At 39.0% G+C, this 11,138-nt stretch overlaps 1 long non-coding RNA gene across 1 annotated transcript; it reads left to right on the top strand.

Moving 5' to 3' along the window:
• Positions 1-654: 654 nt before the first annotated feature.
• On the top strand, positions 655-5,399 carry LOC125295329. Its single transcript, XR_007193651.1, has 3 exons — positions 655-683; positions 1,593-1,704; positions 5,352-5,399. It is a non-coding gene; the product is annotated as an uncharacterized LOC125295329 (long non-coding RNA).
• Positions 5,400-11,138: the final 5,739 nt, after the last annotated feature.

The raw sequence follows: 11,138 nt of genomic DNA, 5'->3' as shown, positions 1-11,138 counted from the left end.
GATATTATAATCAATGGTACGTGAAGGCGGCACAATTTGATTTTTGCTACCCCAGAGCTAACTTGCGACTTGTTAGCAAGTTAGAGAAATCAAGTTAGACTCCAGAGTTCTATGATGGTCGGACGTGATAAACTCGCGCGCAGAAGACTCCAGAAAATGCAATCTAGATTTGGCGCCCAGTGAAACCAAGTGAAACGGTGTGTGGGTATGAAGGATTGTGCAGAACTTGCCACCACGAAAACTCAGAGAAGGTACACTAACATTTTGGTAATTTGCTAACGTTCTTGCATATTTTTAGACTCAATATATCATTGAACAACCTGACGAAGCAGCACATAAAGTTAGCTAGTTAGTTAATGTTAGCTACTTGTAAGTTACATCACTGGCTGTGCCGCTTGTATATAAAGCTAACGTTAGACAATTTAACGATGCTAGCTTACTTTGCCTTATACAACTTTAGTCTGTATGTTTTGAATGGTGTTAAGTCATGCTGTAGCCAAAATGCACGGAATTTTAAAATGTCTTTTGGATGTCAGTCAAGATGACGAAGCTAACATTATTGCCACTGGTTTAAACTGGTTCCAGCTCAATGCCACTGAAAAGAGGCCGGCAGCTTCTTAAAAAAATGGAAGACTACGCTAGACCATCAGATCCAATTGCTGAACAAACAGCGTACCAAAATGGTAAGTATATTTTTCCCCACAATATGTTCTCACTTTTGTTTAACCTGCTATAAATTACATATTGTAACAGGAGTGAAAGGGCATTCTTGTAACCCAGGTAAACTAGGAAAGTAGCGTTGCTGCGGTCAAGGGATCGAGAGATAGGCAAGTCAGCATCTCCGGTCATGAATAACTTACCAGTCAACATTTCTTTTGCAATTAATAGAATCTGTAGCATGCAAATCAAACCAGCTATTAGCCTAACTGAAATAAAACCATGATATATCTAGGTATGGTGAAGGGTATGTGATGTGGGGCTATCTACTGTATCTATCTTTTAATTACAAAGGCCAAGGGAACTTTATCAGGATGCATAGTATCCTGAGTCCATTCAATAACTGGCCTTTAAAAATAAAAATCTGCCTGCCTCTATGGGATTTTAACATAGGGGGTTCCTTACTTATGCCTCCTGTATTTTAAGGAATAACATTTATTAATTTACGATACCTTGTTCATTCACAAAGAATATTGGTGTGTTTAAAGGTTGGGTTTTTTCCTCATTTTTTAATTGAGGCATTAAGATAAATTTCCAACAGATTATTGTATTCCTCTTTTAGTCATTTCAGCCTGGTTGTCTTACCTTATGCACAGTTGATGGTTTTATAAATACACCCCTACACCAATAAATAGTTCATGTAGACTGTCACACAATGGTAAGTGGAACATTGGCCACAGCTTGTAACAACTTCATTTTTTTACCATTCTTTGCGTAGGGATGTGTACACAAGGATGTGTAACCTTGTGTAAGGTTAACTTGGGAATTACAACAGAAAGGAACACGTTTCAGCTAATCAAAATCAGTGACTGGAACTGTCAATTTCAGAGCTATTATTACCACACTGATAGATTGATTTTGCTTTTTATTTGCAGCCTACGTTATGCACTGTGGAACGCTCTGCGGATGGACAGCTGTGGAATCCACAAAGGTCAAAGAGGCTTTTGTTACGAGGGCTGGAGGTTCCAAAACATCCATGAAGCTGGGGTAATCTCTTATTTTAAATTATTTCCAATTTTGGTGAGCATTATTGGTGGGCTTTTTATAAAGGGTAGGCCTCTATTGCACTAAAAGTATTCAACTTTTATACAGTTAACGTCAAACTGTGTAGCTACGAAAGTTACAAAATCACATTGTCATAGAAATGATAGAGGCGAAATTTTAAGATATTTTACAGATGGGCTGAACATACATCAAAAGTAAAAAAAATGACATGGCCAAAATGATTAACTCACCAACAATATTTGTTGTATGGTGTATACTGTATTTTCTGTATTTTGTTTTTGTTCTTGACAATTGTCAGTGTCTCTTGAGTGATCAGAGATAAATGTTTTGGGCTAATTTAGATGTAATATTGAGTCATTGTCTTTGATTTACTGGATTGACCCTAAAGCACTCCTACTTGTTTACAAATCACTTAAAGGACAAATCCGGTATGAATTGATCCATAGCTCTTGTTGGAAATCACTTTGTGCTGTTCATAGGAAAAAGAAAATATGACACAGCCAATTCTGAGTTACAGGGAAGTATAGCCCAGAGCCGTATAGAAGTACTTTTGGTATTCCTGACCTAATGCAGGGTAGCCGTGGGGTCTTAAAAGTTTTTAAACGGTCTTAAATGTCATGTTCCTTAATTAAGGTCTGAAAAAAGTCTTAAATTCCGTTGCCGAAGTCTTAATTTTTTAAACGAAGGTCTTAAATTTTAATTATACTAGCCTGCAAGCAAGGAGAAATGGGGGGAAAAACAACAACAATGTGAAAATTCAACAGGGGGTTGCGTAACATCAGAGATCGCCTAATTTAGTGTTGCACGGGTGCAACCGATACTACAAAAGTGTCGCAATAGCTATTAGCAGTTGTCACAATACCTAATTTTATTAGTATCAATACTTTTAAAGGAGAATTCGTGTGATATTGACCTAAAGTGTGTTGAAACATGATACCGAAAGTGTGAACGATGTTTCATAGCCCATCTCGGCTTGTCCCCTGCACTCCAAAATCTGGCTTAGTTAGCCGATGCTACCAACAGCTTTTTTTCAATGGTGGTGCTTCGCATCGGGCTAGCCATGCAAATAAATCACTGTTTTACACCATTTACGAGGCTCAATGTATCTCCACACTTCATTGGTAGACTTCCGAGGGCCCTGACATTTAAAACGAGACATTGAGAACTTTGAAAAAGCACTGGTAGTTTACTTACAAGACGATTTATACAGACAGTATCTTCACAAAGTTTAGCGTTTGCAGCCATCTTGAATTTAGTCACGATAAGTCGAGCTACGAGTAAGAATGAACAGGTATGATAAGGGATCAGATTCCAAAAATAATTCCGTGGAAATGCATGGATTCCAGTTGCTGCTACTGGAAGGATTTCCACGGAATTATTTTTGGAATCTGATCCCTTATCATACCTGTGAATCATTAAAATACCATTTATTTGCATTGCTAGCCCGATGCCGAAGCATCACCATTGAAAAAGCTGTTGGTAGCATCGGCTAACTAGCGCCAGATTTTGGAGTGCAGGGGACAAGCCGAGATGGGCTATGAGACATACGTTTACACTCGGTATCATGCTTCAACACACTTTAGGTCAATATCACACCGGAATTCTCCTTTAAGAATGACCGTGTTCTTGTTCGTGTGCACAAGGCATGCTTCTAGTGCCTCCTCCCCAAGCCTGTGGCTATGCGTCTTTTCTCCTCACACACATATGCGCAGCTGTCGTGCCATAAACAGCGAGACATGGCTGCTAGTTTAGCTTAAGTGATTCTGTGGTAACACATAATAATAGGCTAATATCAAGTTGATTTGCTCACTTGCACCTCTCAACTTTGTGTTGCTAACCTACCTAGGCTATGAGATGTACGTAGGTCTACTATTGGGTTTAATGTCATTTAGAAATAGGCAGCGCAAACTTTTACATCTGGAGAGAGCTCCTTGCTAACTAATTCTGCTAGCTCAGGTCATGTATGTCATTCGTTATTAGTGCTAAAATCATTATTGAACATGATCCCTTCTACTTAACTTGATAGTTTTTATTTACATTTATTTTATCTAATGACAGACAACAATTAATTGCATCCACATATCCTTATACATTATGTGCAACTATTATTCACTAGCCTAAAACCGTGAGACTGAAGGCTACAGTAATTACTCACGTATTTCTAAGTGACAAGCACTCAATTACACCTAGGCCTACACACCACATTAAAATTTGCCTAGTTGTAATAGTTTAAAAATAAATATTAAGTATTCAAATGACTAAATATGTTTAGCAATTAAGCAGATTAATAGTAATTATGCAGATTAAAAAATACTATACATTAACTGTACACTTTATATGAATTTGAAGGTATATGAAATAGAAACATATGAAATAAGCCATAATTTTCTGTGTGTGTGGAAAGAGTCAAGCAGAATCTAAGATGCCCACTGGTGTGAATGATAACACTATATTCAATATTACTGATGATGTCAAGGTGGTCTGGGCCCCCAAATCAAATACATTTTTTAAGAATTATCGAAGAAGTATCGAAATCGCTATTCTTGATGTGGTATTGGTATCGAAACAATAATTTTGGTATCGTGACAACTACACTAGTCTAATTTCTTGGAATATGCGCAAACAATACTTTGGGTTTTCGCACCGGCAGCAATGAATCAACATAATCAGTCAAAAGGAGAGGACAGCACATCATGAGGAAGTGTTGTTTTAATTGTCATTATGGATTTGATCTGGTGTTTTACAACCGCATAATGGGTGTGATGTAGGTCTTAATTTTCATGTAAGTGGTCTTAAAAAGGTCTAGTCTTATTTGGGGTGGTCAAACCTGGGGAAACCCTGTAATGGAAAGAAGATACCGAAGGCTTTTTTGCCATATTGAGTCAGCTTTACTTTCTTGTCCATAGGTTATGACACATTTTATTGTTCTTTGTCCTTTGGACAGTGCCTGGTGAGCTCGAACAACAAGGCTTTGAATCAGTTTACACCAGATTTGCCCTTCAATGAGACTGTGTGACATGTTCCAGCAATACTCATCACTTAAACCTCACTGATCACAGGAGAAATGTTCCTGTTGAAACCCACTATCAGAACTAAACAAGGCAACGCTGCATTTAGTTGTTATCGGCCCTGACTATGGAGCCAGCTCCCCAGATGACAAAAAAAAAATTGCCCAAATTACTTTTTTTTTTGACATCAGGACTCTGAACTAAACTATTTTCAGATGCCCATTTTTTTTTTTACACTGAATAGGCTTAGTCCAACCAAAACAAGGTTTTGCCTAGCGGTAAGCTGGATAGGGGTTAATCCTAGCCTGACAATACAGTTTACTCACTAGATGAGGTGAGGGAATTCAACAAACTTGTTTAAGCTTGACAAATATATCAATAAAATCTGTTTTTCAATTGGGCAACATATAGCAAATGTGAGTGGTAGCCATCACATCCCCCATTCTGTGTTTAAGTGATTAATAAGGTGTGTCTGATCTTTGTGCTGTATCAAAATTCCCAGTTATGAAAGCAGACGGTCAAACAAATGTATTACTTTGTATTTTTGAGTGGCTCACAAACTAACAATGTTCTATTTTCTGCTCTTCTCTCCCTCCTCCCTTTGGTTGGTTCCACCACCAGGATAAAAGACGCAGATTGACCAGCCCACGCTTTCATCCACCATTGTACATAGTATGGCACGCTTTGGCACAAGTTCAGTTTGTTTATGTTATTGTTTATTAGTTCATTTCTCCATGTTGTATGATTTATAGATAGTCTTAAATTGTCATTGTGCAGTTGGTCCGTACAATGCAATTTGCTTGTGCAGCTTTTAAAAATAATACTCACATACACACTCACACACAAAAAATAAATAAATAAGAATACACATTATACAAAGAACATATCAAGGCATTAACATGCTTCCATTGCTTGAAGTCCATTTTAAAGTGCATCTGTGCAAGCTCCCATTGCTTTAAGTCCATTTTTAAAGTACAACTGTTTTGCTTTGTTTTATAAAATAAAAGTTTGAAATGCTATGGAGTGCCCTATTTTTTGACCCTCAAACTGATATCTCAATTGTAACTCCTACTTCTCAACAGTTTCTCATTGCAATGTCTCCTCATTTGCTCTATTATTTCTCCTAAGGAGAAACAAGTTGTAAATGAGACTACACTCAAACATATAAGAGATCTCCCGTATTTCTCCTGCTTCTCAAACTAATATCTCTTATGTGACTCCATCTGCTCTATTATTTCTCCTAAGGAGAAACAAGTTGTAAGTGAGACTACACTCAAACATATAAGAGATCTCCAGTATTTCTCCTGCTTCTCAAACTAATATCTCTTATGTGACTCCATCTGCTCTATTATTTCTCCTAAGGAGAAACAAGTTGTAAGTGAGACTACACTCAAACATATAAGAGATCTCCCGTATTTCTCCTGCTTCTCAAACTAATATCTCTTATGTGACTCCTACTTGTCTTATTGTTATGTGTCTCATCTTTTGCTTGTTTTATTTCTCCTAAGGCAAAATTAGAAGAAATAATTGTGACAAAAGTAATACTTAAATGATCCTTAAAAGAGAATCACCATTTTGTCTCTTTAGCAACAGAAGGGATACAAATGAGAAGCAAAAGTTTCCTCTGGGTTGTCACTCCTAATTCATTTCGGCTTGTTTTCATTCCGACTCATTGTTGGAAAAAAAATCGCCTCATCCAGATAGAGAGAATTTGATTGTGGTTGGATGAGAAGTATAAACATATTCCATTCTAACACTTTATTGGTTTGTACGCGATCCGTCACACCACCTGAATGTGACACAAATCATTACTCTCCAACAAGGACATGGCAAACGTAGCAAAGTAGCCTACAAAGATGTCCATCGCAGAGAAGAGAACCTGAGCGAAATGTCCCAACCAAGCACTAGCGAAGAGGTTGGTAGTCAGGAAGACCAGGCAATCCTTGTAGGCTACATCCCTGGAAGAACTTTTCGAAAATGGTTGGATGGAAAAACAACTCCTTTCGGATGCACTGCTGCAAGCTCTGCTCACCCACAAGTACCACAAGCTAAGGCTTTCAAAAACTCGCCGTGAAAAAGCATATTGAGGTGAGCCGTGAGTTTCTTATTATCAGTCGATTACTGACAAAATATTGTAATAACCTAACGTACTAATGGTAAATTTGCAATGTATGCTATGGCTAGGTACATGCCAAGACATGCCATGGTTGCTTGCTAGTTATCTGAGCTTATGTTATAGCTATATGCAATATTTGTAAGTTAATTGTGCAAGCTATTCTACAGCTAGTTGATAAAGCATACTAAGGGCAGGCATGATCCTGTCTGTGTATGAGAGTGCGTGCGCCTGAGCGTAACATTCTTTAAACCAATGAGAGTGACATCTGTTATTCCCTTTAACAGCAAGCAGCACGACTTCAAACAGCATATCGGTATTGTGATGGTCACTGGTGCATTTGAAGGAATTTGAAGGAACACGTATTCCACTAGCCTACACACATCTGCACTCGTCTATTATTTGAACTCATTGGCAAAGTGAAACTAACTAATGAGATACCAACAAAAACTAACTAATGAAACTAACTAATGAGATACCAACAAAAAGCAACACTTACCCCAATAATGGAAGAGCGCATGTTTGAAAGGAAGAGCGCATGTTTGAATCTGCAAGCACCGTTCACTAATGAACATTTCTTGACGAAGCTGGCCTATCTTAGCGATATATTTGATATATCTTAGCGATACATATGAGTTAAATGTCCAGTTACAAGGCAAAGACAAGCACCTACCTCACCTAGCAAATAAGATTACTGCATTCACCAAAAAAACTTGAGTATGGGACAGGCGCCTCGATCGCGACAGTATTATGTCTTTGAGATTTCTGAGCGAAATCGCTGAAACGTCTGATTGGGAGGCACTCTTGTGATCCCATGTATTAAACAGTAGGCCTACATCACATCCCTGCAAAGTTTATTTAAAAAATATTTCCCAACCAGCAGTGCTCAGTATGACTAGATTATGGATCCATTTAATGCAGCATGTTGGTATTTCATTGAATATATTGTACAATGCTGTAAAATGGCCTATGATTCCTAATATGTTGCTGGAAAACAGAAATATGTGTGTTATGTATTTATTTCAATAAATTTGACAATGTTAAGCTTGACCTACCACTTTCTTAGAGCGATGAGGGACAGGTGGGGCTCGAGAGTGCCCCCTTGATCAAAGTGGGGAATGAAAAAAAAAAAAAAAAAGTTTGAGAACCACTGATCTAGTTTGTTAACTACCACAGTCACGAGTTGGGTCGCGATAGTCTGTCATTTTTAAAAAGTGGGTCCCCAGAAAAAAGGTTTGAGAAACACTGGCTTAAAAGAAGTCGAGAGGACTCACTAAGACCTATTAACAAACCACTTTTTTGGGCATGTCACGTCGCGATGTTTTGAAATACTATGCGGCTACAGAAGCTTCCAATCGCAAGGAAACAATTTTGCATTGTAGGCATAACTAACTGATGCAATAACGCCACCAACAACAACCAAAACTAGGCTACTCATTGTCAACAGGTAAATTAAATTTAACGATTCATTGTGAATCAAATTAAAATGTTCCTCTCTTTGCAAACGTAGGCATAGGCGCGAATGAAGTGGCCATTTCAAAGTAATGCCCACTGTATTTGACTCGTAGATAACAGTTCAGAGGTGTGTTTCCCCAAAAACATAGATGAACTATGTTAACAAACTTAAGTTAGCAACTTTGTTGGTTGTGATGCAATTTCCAACTACCGGTAAGTAGCTAGCATAACATAAGTTGCTAACAGGTTTGCTCTGGTTTTGGGAAACACACCCAAGACGAGCTACATAGTTGTTATGCAAAGATGAAATAACCAGAGTTTACATAACATAACATTTTCATGAACACAGACAACAGGGTGCAACATGTCAGCAGCCAATATCATTCAGTTATATAACCTGAAGTTTAGGATACTTAGTAGGGGTGTGAATCTCTCATGTAAAAGACGATACGATTTGCATCTAGATACATGGGCACGATTCGATACAAGAAAAGATACATGTTCATAAAAAACGATTCAGTACGATTCGATACAATTCGATGCAGTTCAAGAATGGAAAGCATTCTTAAAGATTTTTTATCATTTGCTCAAGGTGCACATTAATTTCATATTATCAGTTATCATGGTCATGGTTGTCAATTAGGCAAAAAAATGAATATGATTATCTAAACTGAGGTTTGTTTCATATACTGTATTGAAATGAAAAAAGAATAGTCTACATTTCAGTCAAACACAGCAGCCAAATACAACATATTTTTTTATAGACTTTATAGATTTTATAGAGTTATATCTGATTGTTTTCATGGAGCTGTAGCCTTGTTGAGGTAAGACAATAAAACAGTGCTTAAGACACTCTTGGCCTTTTCTCATATAGCCTACAAGAATAAAATAGGCCTACATATCAATGAACTTTCTGGGTTTATTTTGTTCCAACGGTAGACCTAATGCAGAAACCTATACATGGATTTCTATGCAACATCACGAAAACATGCGTGCGCAACCAAGAGGCAGAAAGCACCATCGTATTGTCTTTTACATGAGAGATTCACACCCCTATTATTAGCCTATGCTTTTGTGAAATTTCAGGCTCATGGGTCATGCTGCAGCCATGCAGCTGCAATATTGTTCAAAGTTGAGCTATATGGAGGGATGGGAAGGACAAAGAAAGCAGCAGTCGGAATCCTATTAACCTTTAGGTGGAATAGCGATTCGTACAACCGTATACGCAACGACCAGACTTGTTGATGCTGGGAACAGTTTGTAAATGCCTACTAACGGGTTGCTACCTCGTCTTTGTCAATCAGTAGCCTACTGCTGGAAAACAATACCACTTCTGTTGCCAAAATGCGCACGCAAATATTTGATGACTCGATGATGATTCGGCTGTGTGAAACTACCACACATGATCATCTTCAAAAACAGTCATGGTAAAACAAACGAAAAAGTTATAGCCTAGCACTGCTAGACTAACTAGCACTACTACCTACCAGTACCTAGCAGTACTACCTAGTACTCTGCAGAGAGTAATGCGCTCAGCTGAACGTACTATAAGAACTCAACTCCCTGCTCTACAAGATATCTATTCCAGAAGAGTACTCCTAAGAGCCCAAAAGATTCTGAAGGACTCTTCTCATCCTAACAATGGATTATTCCTACCGCTGAAATCAAGAAGACGCCTATGTAGTCACAAAGCCAGAACTGAGAGACTCAGGAGAAGTTTTTATCCCCAGGCCATCCGAACTCTGAACTCACACTATACTGACTTTGCACACATTCACTCCTCAGCACTCTCAAACATTTCCCAACTCTGAACTCACACTATACTGACTTTGCACTCATTCACTCCTCAGCACTCATGACCCCCCACACACACACACACACACCCACACACACCTACAAGACTTTTAGCACTTTTACATCCCTCTTCCTATGCTACAGACCTTTTATTTATTTTCTTATTACATCACATGTCAAAACACACACACACACACATATCTGACTTTCTCCAACTTTTGCACACTTTTTATTTATTATTTTTGATTTCTCCTCCATCTACCCATGTCCTTGATTGCCTAGCCTTTCTGCCCCCCCCCCCCACCCCACCCCCATCCCCACACACACACACTTACATCATCACTGTCATCACTTCACATACATACAGCACTCCTCTACATACTTGCTGCACACTGCCCCCCCCCCCCACATACACAGCACATTGTCTTCAGGATCTTCTCCAACACACATCCTCTACATACTTACAGCACACTGCCCCCACCTACCCACACACACACACTACACACACACATTCACTGCTCCACTCCCGCCCACACACACATCTTCACTGTCATCACTCACATACATTACATACAGTACTCTGCTTGCAATAGTAAGTCCCTGACCCCCCACCAACACACACACTTACATCATCACTGTCATCACTTCACATACATACAGCACACTGCTTGCTACAGTAAGCCTCCTCTACATACTTGCTGCACACTGCCCCCCCACATACACAGCACATTGTCTTCAGGATCTTCTCCAACACACATCCTCTACATACTTACAGCACACTGCCCCCACCTACACACTACACACACACACAGTCACTGCTCCACTCCCCTCCCGCCCACACACACATCTTCACTGTCATCCCTCACATACATTACATACAGTACTCTGCTTGCAATAGTAAGTCCCTGCCCCCTACATACACAGCACATTATTTCATCAGGAAGCTTCTCCAACACACATCCCCAACATACTTACAGCACACTGCCCCCCAACCCCCCAATACACAGCACATTGTCTCATGAGGAAGCTTCTCCAACACACATATT

The sequence above is a fragment of the Alosa alosa genome, chromosome 5 (assembly GCF_017589495.1).
Source record: "Alosa alosa isolate M-15738 ecotype Scorff River chromosome 5, AALO_Geno_1.1, whole genome shotgun sequence".
Lineage (NCBI taxonomy): Eukaryota > Metazoa > Chordata > Actinopteri > Clupeiformes > Clupeidae > Alosa > Alosa alosa.
This window is presented reverse-complemented; position numbering and strand designations above follow the sequence as displayed.